This window comes from Salmo salar, chromosome ssa28 (genome assembly GCF_905237065.1).
Source record: "Salmo salar chromosome ssa28, Ssal_v3.1, whole genome shotgun sequence".
NCBI classification, from domain to species: domain Eukaryota; kingdom Metazoa; phylum Chordata; class Actinopteri; order Salmoniformes; family Salmonidae; genus Salmo; species Salmo salar.
Genome location: NC_059469.1, coordinates 17,156,345 through 17,171,118, shown reverse-complemented (window position 1 = coordinate 17,171,118; position 14,774 = coordinate 17,156,345).

Below are 14,774 nucleotides of genomic sequence, written 5' to 3'. Positions count from 1 at the left end.
GGAAACGTAACTACTTAAAATGTATTTTAAAAAACATTTGCAGGTGAAAACACTGACGACACTTTTGAATATTTGCACGTACAATTTTCGGTAGCCTCAAGAATGCAATTTAAAGAAAAGGTATTTTTCTCCCTGAAGTTTTGGAGTTCAAGAACTTTTCTATTCTCCCCAGCTGAAAAAAGAAACATTTTCTATGCATACTTTAATGCACACATTAATTAAATATACTCATAGATTTTTTTAGGTATGTCACCTTATAAATGTCTCATGAGCGTAGTTCAACTCTCGTACCCTATCAGTTCCCAAAATATAAGCTTGTTTTATTTACTCAAATGTTTGTAAATAATAGAAATGTGAAGAAACACTGTTTAGCCTCAAAGCATGGTTAAAACTATAATTTTGTATTTGAGAGTGGTTACATTACTCCAGGCCCATCCCTCAACTTTTTACCAAAACAGAGGTGGGGTGGCCGATTTGTTATTTTTCAATTAAGGTCTCTAGCTTTAAGGCATCCAAACTGAAAGTTCCCCAAAGAGTCCCATCAGCAATCTCCCCAAAGATAACGATCATTCAACTGATCATACAGAATCTGCAGCCACATGGATTTTATCCCAAATAGCACACTATTCCCGAGTCCCGATGTACAGTTGAAGTCAGAAGTTTACATACACTTAGGATGGACTCATTAAAACTAGTTTTTCAACCTCTGCACAAATTTCTTGTTAACAAACTATAGTTTTGGCAAGTCGGTTAGGATATCTACTTTGTGCATGACACAAGTAATTTTTCCAACAATTATTTACATACAGATTATTTCACTTGTAATTCACTGTATCACAATTCTAGTGGGTCAGAAGTTTACATTCACTAAGTTGACTGTGCCTTTAAACAGCTTGTAAAATTAAAAAAAATGATGTCATGGCTTTAGAAGCTTCTTTTATTAGCTTCTGCTAATTTACATAATTTGAGTCAATTGGAGGTGTACCTGTGGATGTATTTCAAGGCCTACCTTCAAACTCAGTGCCTCTTTGCTTGACATCATGGAACAATCTAAAGAAATCAGCCAAGACCTCAGAGAGCAATTTTCAAATGGCTGAAGGTACCACGTTCATCTGTACAACCAATAGTACGCAAGTATAAACACCATGGGAACACGAAGCCGTCATACCGCTCAGGAAAAGTGCAAATCAATCCCAGAACAACAGCAAAGGATCTTGTTAAGATGCTGGAGGAAACAGGTACAAAAGTATCTATATCCACAGTAAAAACGAGTCCTATATCAACTTAACCTGAAAGACCGCTCAGCAAAGAAGAAGCTACTGCTACAAAACCACCATAAAAAACAAGACTACAGTTTGCAACTACACATGGGGACAAAGATCATACTTTTTGGAGGTATGTCCTCTGGTCACCAAAACCACCAATAATCTGCTCTAGACCCCAACCAAGGAGCATTAAAAGTCGTGCTATAAATTCTCAGACAACCCAAAGATTCCTTGATGCCCTTCCAGACTCCCTCTGCCTACCCAAGAGGACAAAAATCAGTTAACCACCTAACCGAGGAACTCAATTTAACCTTGCGCAATACCCTAGATGCAGTTGCACCCCTAAAAATTAAAAACATCTGTCATAAGAAACTAGCTCCCTGGTATACAGAAAATACACGAGCTCTGAAGCAAGCTTCCAGAAAATTGGAACGGAAATGGCGCCACACCAAACTGGAAGTCTTCCGACTAGCTTGGAAAGACAGTACCGTGCTGTATCGAAGAGCCCTCACTGCTGCTCGATCATCCTATTTTTCCAACTTAATTGAGGAAAATAAGAACAATCTGAAATTTATTTTTGATACTGTCGCAAAGCTAACTAAAAAGCAGCCTTCGCAAATGGAGGATGGCTTTCACTTCAGCAGTAATACATTTATGAACTTCTTTGAGGAAAAGATCATGATCATTAGAAAGCAAATTACGGACTCCTCTTTAAATCTGGGTATTCCTCCAAAGCTCCATTGTCCTGAGTCTACACAACTCTGCAAGGACCTAGGATCAAGGGAGATACTAAAGTGTTTTAGTACTATATCTCTTGACACAATGATGAAAATAATCATGGCCTCCAAACCCTCAAGCTGCATACTGGACCCTATTCCAACTAAACTACTGAAAGAGCTGCTTCCTGTGCTTGGCCCTCCTATGTTGAACATAATAAATGGCTCTCTATCCACCGGATGTGTACCAAGCTCACTAAAAGTGGCAGTAATAAAGCCTCTCTTGAAAAAGCCGAATCTTGACACAGAAATTATAAAAAGCTATCGGCCTATATCGAATCTTCCATTCCTCTCAAAAAAATTTGAAAAAGCTGTTGCACAGCAACTCACTGCCTTCCTGAAGACAAACAATGTATACGAAACGCTTCAGTCTGGTTTTAGACCCCATCATAGCACTGAGACTGCACTTGTGAAGGTGGTAAATGACCTTTTAATGACATCAGACCGAGGCTCTGCATCTGTCCTCGTGCTCCTAGATCTTAGTGCCGCTTTTGATACCATCGATCACCACATTCTTTTGGAGAGATTGGAAACCCAAATTGGTCTACATGGACAAGTTCTGGCCTGGTTTAGATCTTATCTGTCGGAAAGATATCAGTTTGTCTCTGTGAATGGTTTGTCCTCTGACAAATCAATTGTAAATTTCGGTGTTCCTCAAGGTTCCGTTTTAGGACCACTATTGTTTTCACTATATATTTTACCTCTTGGGGATGTCATTCGAAAACATAATGTTAAATTTCACTGCTATGCGGACAACACACAGCTGTACATTTCAATGAAACATGGTGAAGCCTCAAAATTGCCCTCGCTAGAAGCCTGTGTTTCAGACATAAAGAAGTGGATGGCTGCAAACTTTCTACTTTTAAACTCGGACAAAACAGAGATGCTTGTTCTAGGTCCCAAGAAACAAAGAGATCTTCTATTGAATCTGACAATTCATCTGGATGGTTGTACAGTCGTCTCAAATAAAACTGTGAAGGACCTCGGCGTTACTCTGGACCCTGATCTCACTTTTGAAGAACATATCAAGACTGTTTCAAGGACAGCTTTTTTCCATCTACGTAACATTGCAAAAATCTGAAACTTTCTGTCCAAAAATGACGCAGAAAAATTAATCCATGCTTTTGTTACTTCTAGGCTGGACTACTGCAATGCTCTACTTTCCAGCTACCCGGATAAAGCACTAAACAAACTTCAGTTAGTGCTAAATACGGCTGCTAGAATCCTGACTAGAACCAAAAAATTATCATATTACTCCAGTGCTAGCCTCCCTACACTGGCTTCCTGTTAAGGCAAGGGCTGATTTCAAGGTTTTACTGCTAACCTACAAAGCATTACATGGGCTTGCTCCTACCTATCTTTCCGATTTGGTCCTGCCGTACATACCTACACGTACGCTACGGTCACAAGACGCAGGCCTCCTAATTGTCCCTAGAATTTCTAAGCAAACGGCTGGAGGTAGGGCTTTCTCCTATAGAGCTCCATTTTTATGGAATGGTCTGCCTACCAATGTGAGAGACGCAGACTCAGTCTCAACCTTTAAGTCTTTACTGAAGACTTATCTCTTCAGTAGGTCCTATGATTAAGTATAGTCTGGCCCAGGAGTGTGAAGGTGAACGGAAAGGCTGGAGCAACGAACCGCCCTTGCTGTCTCTGCCTTGCCGGTTCCCCTCTTTCCACTGGGATTCTCTGCCTCTAACCCTATTACAGGGGATGAGTCACTGGCTTACAGGTGTTCTTCCATGCCGTCCATGGGAGGGGTGCTTCACTTGAGTGGGTTGAGTCACTGACGTGGTCTTCCTGTCTGGGTTGGCGCCCCCCCTTGGGTTGTGCCATGGCGGAGATCGTTGTGGGCTATACTCGGCCTTGTCTTAGGACGGTAAGTTGGTGGTTGGAGACATCCCTCTTGTGGTGTGGGGGCTGTGCTTTGGCAAAGTGGGTGGGGTTATATCCTGCCTGTTTGGCCCTGTCCGGGGGTATCATCGGATGGGGCCACAGTGTCTTCTGATCCCTCCTGTCTCAGCCTCCAGTATTTATGCTGCAGTAGTTTATGTGTCAGGGGGCTAGGGTCAGTCTGTTACATCTGGAGTATTTCTCTTGTCTTATCCGGTGTCCTGTGTGAATTTAAATATGCTCTCTCTAATTCTCTCTTTCTCTCTTTCTGTCTTTCTCTCGGAGGACCTGAGCCCTAGGACCATGCCTCAGGACTACCTGGTATGATGACTCCTTGTTGTCCCCAGTCCACCTGGCCGTGCTGCTGCTCCAGTTTCAACTATTCTGCCTGCGGCTATGGAACCCTGACCTGTTCACCGGACGTGCTTGTTGCACCCTCGACAACTACTATGATTATTATTATTTGACCATGCTGGTCATTTATGAACATTTTAACATCTTGACCATGTTCTGTTATAATATCCACCCTGCACAGCCAGAAGAGGACTGGCCACCCCTCATAGCCTGGTTCCTCTCTAGGTTTCTTCCTAGGTTTTTGGCCTTTCTAGGGAGTTTTTCCTAGCCACCGTGCTTCTTTCACATGCATTGCTTGCTGTTTGGGGTTTTAGGCTGGGTTTCTGTACAGCACTTTGAGATATCAGCTGATGTACGAAGGGCTATATAAATAAATTTGATTTGATTTGATTTGGTCTGATGAAGCAAAAATAGAACTGTTTGGCCATAATGACCATCGTTATGTTTGGAGGAAAAGGGAGGCTTACAAGCCAAAGAACACCATCCCAACCGTGAAGCACGGGGAAATGTGCATCATGATGTGGGGGTGCTTTGCTGCAGGAGGGACTGGTGCACTTCACAAAATAGATGGCATCATGAGGATGGAAAATTATGTGGATATATTGAAGCAACATCTCAAGACATCAGTCAGGAAGTTAAAGCTTGGTCGCAAATGGGTCTTACAAATGGACAATGACCCCAAGCATACTTCCAAAGTTGTGGCAAAATGGCTTAAGGACAACAAAGTCAAGTTATTGGAGTGGCCTTCACAATGCCCTGACCTCAATCCTATAGAAATTTTGTTGGCAGAACTGAAAAAGTGTGTGTGAGCAAGGAGGCCTAGAAACCTGACTCAGTTACACCAGCTCTGTCAGGAGGAATAGGCCAAAATTCACCTAACTTATTGTGGGAAGCTTGTGAAAGGCTACACAAAAAGTTTGACCCAAGTTAAACAATTTAAAGGCAATGCTGCCAAGTACTAATTGAGTGTATGTAAACTTCTGACCCACTGGGAATGTGATGAAAGAAATAAAAGCTGAAATAAATCATTCTCTCTGCTATTATTCTGACATTTCACATTGTTAAAATAAAGTGGTGATCCTAACTGACATAAGACAGGGAATTTTTACTAGGATTATATGTCAGGAATTGTGAATAACTGAGTAAATGTATTTGGCTAAGGTGTATGTAATCTTCTGACTTCAACTGTAGGTCCCTATATAGAGGGACCTGTATAGGGAATAGGGAATGTACCATGGAAGGAGTCCATGGAGCCAATTTCCAAATTACATCACAAATTCCTGGGGAACCAATAAGCTTGCAGTCTGATGGCAGGCCAACTTATCAGAGCCAGCCATTTGAGAGTGGCCTGGACCATGTGACTCACAGCACATGGTCCAGGGGGTTAATATTGACCCACACAGCCTTACTACCTGATTAAACAAGACAAGAGGAGTAACTCTGGGGCGTGACAGGAAGCCATTGTACTACTGTTGGCTCTATTTCCCCCCTCTCTCCCTTCGCAGAGGTAATGGATTTAGTGGTGGTAGAAAAAATCATTAAAGGAAACAATTGTTCTCTGTTTTCCTCCTTTTCCATGTCTCTCTCTAAGCATTTTTAGTGTCTTGTCTTATAGTGTACTTACAGACTAGTGTGTCTTTATAGTTTACTTCTCACAGCTACGAAGCTCTAAATCAATTCATAAATAATTCGGAGCTGTTCTCGCGGAGTCACTGTCATATACAGTAGGCTGTGTTGCATGGAGTGAACTTTTAACACAGGTATGTAGAGGAACCTGAAAAGCCCCTATTCAAAGCAAATTCAAAAGCAATTTATAAATAGAAATATTTCAGTATGTGGTCTTTTCAGTAATTCACATAGAGAGGAGAGAGGGAGATGAGGGAGGAAGGGAAAAGACAAATGGGGATGAAGAATGGTCAGTCGAGCCCTGGGCTGAGCTAATGGATCATATGCCTTCTCCTGGAGACATTGGAGGGGTGGTGGGGTGGTGGGATGTTGGGGCTCGGTCAGCACCCACAGACCAGAGAGCCTAGTTCAGCACTGTAATCATCTACACTCAAGGCAGGAGGATTGCAATTGAAAGAAGAGAGGGGAAAGAGCAGAAAGAGGTGGAGTGAGTGAGTTAAAGGTAAGAGGTAAGATGGAGAGTAGCATTTGGAGAGTACTCTTCCATATCTCCTTTGTTGTAGGGTCTGGTCAGAGTCAGTGGTCTCGGTTTCCACTTCCTGGTAATATTACTTTGGCTATGTCCCAAATGGCATCCTATTTGGCCCATAGCGCTCTGGTCAGAAGTAGTGCATTATATAGGGAATACGGGGCCATCTGGGACACATCCTCTGTGATTGCACACAGTGAGAGAGGTAGGCACTACGGCAAGGCAGTGCCATATGAATGACAACTTATTGTGGGCATCACAACCTATTTTTCTTGCCCTCATTGGTGTAACCCTGACAATTGGTTGGTAATAAGGTCCTTCATAATGACAGTCTCCCGGTTCATTCAATCAGTCATGTAATAGTTTGCTGGGAACAGTTCTTTGCGTCTGTCTGTGCAGCAGGAGACAGGTCGTAACTCTGGCTGTGTCCCAAATAGTACCCTATTCTTTATATAGTGCATTACTTTTGACCAAAACCTTGGTCAAAAGTAGAGCACTTCAAAGGGAACACTAGGGTGCCATTTGTAACACATTTTCAGTGAACAGATTTCCTGTGCAAGGAATGAGCCTGCAGCCTTATCACTAGCTTGTCCAAGTAATATAAAAGTAGTTGCCCTTACAGATAAAACCCAATTGTACAATTTCCACATACAATTTTGTACAATTTTATTTCACATATGAGATTTCACATGTGAAATCATGTGGTTTTGGATTTAAAATGAATATTTTTTTACATGAGATTTCACAGGTGATTCCCTGCCAACAAAAAGTCTTTAGCATGTCCCCAGAACATCACAAAATAGTCAGTGTTTCACACACTTTGACATACATTGTGTTATTTATACAAAAACTATTATTCAGCATGTCCTCACCTGAGATCTGAACTCACAACCTCTTGGGTCACGGCATTCCGATCTTGTTGCTACACCACCATGTCTGTGTCAATGACTGTCTCGTTGGTTTATCAGGATGGTTGCCTGAGCAAAAATGAATAGGGCACGGTTCTTTTCTTCCTCCTCCACTGCTCCCCTCCACATTCTCCTTCTTCCCTCCACCACCTCCCCTTCACTTATTCCACCTTATCCCCAGCAGGGAGGTCTGTGTCCAGAGGAGCAAGTGGAGCAGGAGGAGGGCAGTGCAGGGTGGTGAGAGAGGGAGCACAGACAGAGGAGGAGGAGTGGAGGGAGAGAGATGGGGTGAGGAGGTAGAGGAGTGGAAAGATAGAGCGAGCGAGCACAGACTGAGGAGGAAGTGAAGAGAGGAGTGGCAGGAGAGAGGGAGGATGAAGAGATGAGGGGAGGAGGTGGTGGAGGAGTGGAGGGAGAGAGGGATGAGGATGAAGAGATGAGGTGAGGAGGAGGTGGAGGAGTGGAGGGAAAGAGGGAAGATGAAGAGATGAGTTGAGGAGGAGGTGGAGGAGTGGAGGGAGAGAGGGAGGATGAAGAGATGAGGGGAGGAGGAGGTGGAGGAGTGGAGGGAGAGAGGGATGAGGATGAAGAGATGAGGTGGTGAGGAGGAGGTGGAGGAGTGGAGGGAAAGAGGGAAGATGAAGAGATGAGGTAAGGAGGAGGTGGAGGAGTGGAGGGAGAGAGGGAGGATGAAGAGATGAGGGGAGGAGGAGGTGGAGGAGCAGAGGGAGAGAGGGATGAGGATGAAAAAATGGGTCTAACTAACTACCAACTGGAACATAGAGAAGATTACAAAGACGTGTCTCCCATCTTTTTTATTAGCCCTTTGGTTTGTACTATAGAAGGTGTTAATAATGTGAGTTCTCTGAACATCATGTCGGTGTGGTGATAGCCTTCCTTCCACAGTAGGAGAGAAAATGCTATGCAGACATTAAAGTCTTTAGAGTTCCTATTGGCTTCCTTAATCTATAGCAATTATCTAGTATGTTTGAGTTTGAAATGGAGGAGTACAGGATAGTGCAAATAAAAGGTTCCTTTTTGCATGTGTTTAGGGGCCTTCAGTGTTGGTTTCCCGGACACAGATTAAGCCTAGTCCTGGACTACAAAGCAAGCACAATGGAGAATCTCTGTTGAAAACGCTTTTTTAGTGCAGGATTAGGCTTAATCTTAGTATGGATGATTTCATGTTCTGTCATTATATTCAAATACTATAGTTTTGGAAAGACTTCGTAGTAACCAGTTGTTGTACTAACAAAAACATTGCCTATACTCTGATGGCACTTTTCTACCAACCGAGGTACTCAAAGCACTTTACATAGTAGGGGGAAACTAACCTCATTTACCACCAATGTGTAGCACCCACCTGGGTGATGCACGGCAACCATTTTTGTGCCAGAACACTCACCACACATCAGGTGGAGAGTGATATATGCCAATTAGGAATGAGGGGATGATTAAGTGGTCACGATGGCACATACTCTTACAATAAGTGCCATGGGATTTTTTATGACCACAGAGAGTCGGGACAACCATTTAACATCCCAACCGAAAGACAACACGCAACGCAGGGCAATGTCCCCTGTTGACTGCCCTGGGATCTCCTTAAAACAGAGGGAAGAGTGCCCACTCCAGGCCCTCCAACACCACTTCCAGCAGCGTCTGGTCTCCTAGCCAGGGACCGACCAGGACCGACTCTGCTTAGCTTCAGAAGCAAGCCAGCAGTGGGATACAGGATGGTATGCTGCTGGCTTGTTTCTCGACAGGTCATAAAAGTTTCTTGGGTAATGTTAGTGCTGTACTCTGTCTATTTACTGGATTGGCTGGGCAGGATGACAGAGATGGAGCCAGATGATGTGTGTGTGATGAGATCACCACAGCCAATCTGATCTGTTCCTGGTCACATGGGTCAAATTGAGCCATGCCAATAGAGGTATGCTCACACACACACTCACGCGCTTACTTGCTTACGATCATCTCACACATTCACATGCACACACACACAGACAATATGAGTAAATTACTATCTACAGAATCTTGAACAACCTTGATTTGACTGTGGCAGGTGTTGTATTCGAAGAAATCTGCATCGTTGCTGCCACTTTTTATTACATTTTTTTGTTGTTTATTTTTTTTTCTCCCTGGGTAAACCAAGACTAGGTATAAATGGGTGTTTGTAAAAAAAAAAAAAGCAAAACTCGGATGTTGATAGATCATTTATTTTCACACATATACAGTCATTTAAAATAGGGAAGGTGGAACAAAACAGGTAGCTCAGTCTCCTTCTTATTTGATTCAATCAATTTGAATCAACCTCTCTGGATTTCTTATTTAGAGAAATTGGAATGGATGGAATAATCCATATCTGTATGATTTTTCCATCAGAAGTCCCAGATAGCATGCCGCATCTTGAGCCAGTCCTATTCGAGTGTGACTCAGTTTGTCCTCTGATTGGGAAAGATATTTTCTTCTACGCCATCAAATGAATAAATCAATTAAATTAAAGTATATGCCTATGTACAAAAGTGCAAAAACGGTCAACAATATGAATTATTTTACCTTGGCATAACTTTTTATTTCATTTGAAAACATGCATGGTACATCAACCTCTCATATGAAATATGTTATTTAACGGTCCCAAGGGAGACCCTAAGGGATGAAAAGGAATAAAAAAATGTAGCTCCAGGTGTGTGTGTGATGAGATCATCACAGCCACTCTGATCTGTTCCTGGTCACATGGGTCAAATTGAGCCATGCCAAAAGAGGTATGCTCACACACACACTCACGCGCTTACTTGCTTATGATCATCTCACACATTCACATGCACACACACACAGACAATATGAGTAAAGGACCCCTGTTGGGACCCCTGTTGAGAAAGAGCACAAATGCCTGGCCTTTCTATTACATCTGCCAAAACTAACGAACATGGCCACATATTTGCTGTGGCTGAACTTTGCTGGACATTCAGCTTCCCTGCAGGGGTATTTGTATCAGAGACACTGCTCCCTACTTCATCACCGTGCCTCTTCTTCCCAGAGACTTTAAAGAAACAAGCCTCCCACTGAATCATTATTGAAAAACTCCAATTAAACTTCAGGTTCAGTCCAACTGAACTGAAGTTATTGTGTTCTATTTCATAGATTTTCCAAGCAACATTGTTGTTGTAGTGTATGATTAACACCAAGAGATCTACTTTTATTTACTTTTATTGAAGCAGAAGAACTGAATGTGTGCTAGTGTACTTATTTTGCTATCTACAGAATCTTGAACAACCTTGATTTGACTGTGGCAGGTGTTGTATTCGAAGAAAGCTGCGTCATTGCTGCCACTTTTTATTACTTTTTTTGTAGTTTCTTTCTCTCCCTGGGTAAACCAAGATTAGGTTTAAATAGGTGTTTGTAAAAAACAAATTGAGCGAAACTCGGATGTTGATAGAAATCGTTTATTTTCACACATATACAGTCATTTAAAATAGGGAAGGTAGAACAAAACAGGTAGCTCAGTCTTCTGATTTCATTCAATCAATTTGAATGAACCTCTCTGGATTTCTTATTTAGAGAAATTGGAATGGATGGAATAATCCGTATCTGTATGATTTTTCCATCAGAAGTCCCAGATAGCATGCCGCATCTTGAGCCAGTCCTATTCGAGTGTGACTCAGTTTGTCCTCTGATTGGGAAAGATATTTTCTTCTACGCCATCAAATGAATAAATCAATTAAATTAAAGTATATGCCTATGTACAAAAGTGCAAAAATGATTTTACCTTGGCATAACTTTTTATTTCATTTGAAAACATGCATGGTACATCAACCTCTCATATGAAATGCGTTATTTAAATGGTCCCAAGGGAGACCCTAAGGGATTAAAAGGAATCATTTGTTTTAGCTCCAGGTGTGTGTGTGTGTGTGTGTGTGTGTGTGTGTGTGTGTGTGTGTGTGTGTGTGTGTGTGTGTGTGTGTGTGTGTGTGTGTGTGTGTGTGTGTGTATGTGTGTGGACGAACCTCTCATGTCTCTCTAGGTTCATTATAGCCTCTCTATCTCTCTTTGTTCACACTCCTTTTCAGTCCAAGGACTACACACCCGAGGTAATAACCCAACGGGCACACACTGGTTGAATCAACGTTGTTTCCACGTCATTTCAATGAAATTACATTTAACGTGGAATATACACTAATTAACGTCTATGTTGTGCTATTGCATTGATACATTTGTCAAATAAAATACAATTGTATTTGCCACATGCTCCGTAAACAACAGGTCTTGATTAACAGTGAAATGCTTACTTACGGGCCCTTCCCAACAAAGCAAAGAAAAAATATATGAAAATAATAAATCACGGAATAAATACACAATGAATAACGATAACTTGGCTATATACACAGGGTACCAGTACCGAGTCGATGTGCAGGGGTACGAAATAATTGAGGTAGATATGTACATATAACTAGGAATAAAGTGACTGGGCAAAAGGATAGATAATAAATAGTAGCAGCAGCGTATGTGAGGAGTCAAAAGGGCCAATGTAGAAAGTCCAGGTAGCTATTTTAGTAGTCTTATGGCTTGGGGTAGAAGCTGTTCAGTGTCCTGTTGGTTCCAGACTTGGTGCATCGGTATGGTAGCAGAGATAACAATCTATGACTTGAGTGGCTGGAGTCGTTTGACAATTATTAGGGCCTTCCTCTGACACCGCCTGGTATAGAGGTCCTGGATTGTAGGGAGCTCAGCCCTAGTGATGTACTGGGCTGTATGTACTACCCTCTGTAGCTCCTTGCAGATGGATGCCAAGCAGTTGCCATACCAAGCAGTGATGCAAGTCAAGATGCTCTCAATGGATGAGGGAGAGGTTGTTATCCTGGCACCAGTGCTTGACTTGGAGTGAGATAGGTGCTGCTACTCATTTTGGGTGCTGGAACTGTTTATATTTAGGTGGAGGAGCTCCACAATACTTTTGCCTTAGACCGCTGCGCCACTAGGGATGCCCCGAAACAAGGTTTTGTCCAGAGGGGATACAGCTTTTGTCAAATTTGCCTTTTTGTAACAGGTTTAGGAGAATTTACACAGCAGGTTAGGATAATTAATGTAGCAGGTTAGGAGAAGTAGGTTAGGCTGTATCCCATCTAGACATGACCCCAAAACAAGGCCAATAATAATACCCAGTGTGCTTTGCAGATCATTTTGGTATGTTCATTTTCACATATACATTTACATTTTGGTCATTTAGCAGACACTCTTATCCAGACATGACCAAATGTATGTGGACACCTGCTCGTTGAACATCTCACTCCAAAATCATAGGCATTAATATGGAGTTGGTCCCCCCTTTGCAGCTATAACAGCCTCCACTCTTCTGAGAAGGCTTTCCACTACATGTTGGAACATTGCTGCGAGGACTTGCTTCCATTCAGCCACAAGAGCATCAGTGAGGTCGGGCACTGATGTTGGGCGATTAGGCCTGGCTCACACTCGGCGTTCCAATTCATCCCAAAGGTGTTCGATGGGGTTGAGGTCAGGTTGAAGTCCTTCCACACCGATCTCGACAAACCATTTCTGTATGGACCTCGCTTGTGCACGACGGCATTGTCATGCTGAAACAATAAAGGGCCTTCCCCAAACGGTTGCCACAAAGTTGGAAGCACAGAATCGTCTAGAATGTCATTGTATGCTGTAGCATTAAGATGTCCCTTCACTGGAACTAAGGGGCCTAGCCCAAACCATGCAAAAAGCCCCAGACCATTATTCCTCGTCCACCAAATTTTACAGTTGGCACTATGCATTGGGGCAGATAGCATTCTCCTGGCATCCGCCAGTGGTGGAAAAAGTGCCCAACAGTCATACTTGAGTAAAAGTAAAGATACCTTAATAGAAAATGACTCAAGTAAAAGTGAAAGTCACCCAGTAAAATATTACTTGAGTAAAAGTCTAAAAGTATTTTCTTTTAAATATACTTAAGTATCAAAAGTAAATGCAGTTGCTAATATATACTTAAGTATTAAAAGTAAAAGTATAAATAATTTCAAATTCCTTATATTTAGCAAACCAGACGACACAAGTTACTTGTTTTTTTATTTATGGATAGCCAGGGGCACACTCCAACACTCAGACATAATTTATAAATGAAGCATTTGTGTTTAGTGAGTCCGCTATATCAGAGGCAATAGGGATGACCAGGAATGTTCTCTTGATAAGTGCATGAATTTGACCATATTTGAATTTTGAATTTGAATTTTTCAGGGAACACGTATGGAGTAAAAAGTAAAATATAAATAGTAAAGTAAAGTACAGATAGCCCAACTTAAGTAGTACTTTAAAGTATTTTTACTTAAGTAATTTAAACCACTGGCATCCACCGAACCTAGATTTGTCTGTCAGACTGCCAGATGGTGAAGATTCTTCACTCCAGAGAACGCGTTTCCACTGCTCCAGTGTCCAATTGTGACGAGCTTTACACCACTCCAACCGAAACTTGACATTGCAATCTTAGACTATTGTGCGGTGAATTAGGTAAACTTAGGCTTGTGTGCTGCTGCTCGGCCATGGAAACCCATTTCATGAAGCTCCCGACGAACAGTTCTTGTGCTGACGTTGCTTCCAGAGGCAGTTTGGAACTCGGTAGTGAGTTTTGCAACCGAGGACAGATGATTTTTATGCGATATTCGCTTCAGCACTCAGCGGTCTCATTCTGTGAGCTTGTGTGGCCTACCACTTCATGGCTGAGCCATTGTTGCTCCTAGATGTTTCCACTTCACAATAACGGCACTTACATTTCACCGGGGCAGCTCTACCAGGGCAGAAATTTGACAAATTGACTTATTGGAAAGGTGGCATCCTATGACGGTAACACATTGAAAGTCACTGAGCTTTTCAGTAAGGCCATTCTACTGCCAATGTTTGTCTATGGAGATTGCATGATTGTGTGCTCGATTTTATGCACCTGTCAACAACGGGTGTAGCTGAAATAGCCGAATCCACTCATTTGAAGGGGTGTCCACATACTTTTGTATATATAGTGCATATTCAGTGCATTCAACTAAGGTAGTTAAACAACAACATATCACAGTCATAGAAAGTAAAACGTTTTTATAAACGTTATTGAGTATGTTGTTGCTGTTCGTGTCGGCTACTTACAAATGCATTTTAATGAAATATATTTCAAAATACGTATTTTATAGTTTATTTCGTAATTGTATTTTTTGTTTTTTGCCCGTCCCTGGCGGCAGCTTTAGCTCAGTGCAGATGTTGCCTGTAATCAATGGCTTTTGGTTGGGATATGTACGTACAGTCATTGTAGAGATGAGTGCGATGCACTTATTATTGAAGCCGGTGACTGATGTGGTGAACTCCTCAATGTCATCGGATGAATCCCAGAACATTTTCCAGTCTGCGCTAGCAAAACAGTCATGTAGCTTATCTTCCGCTTCAT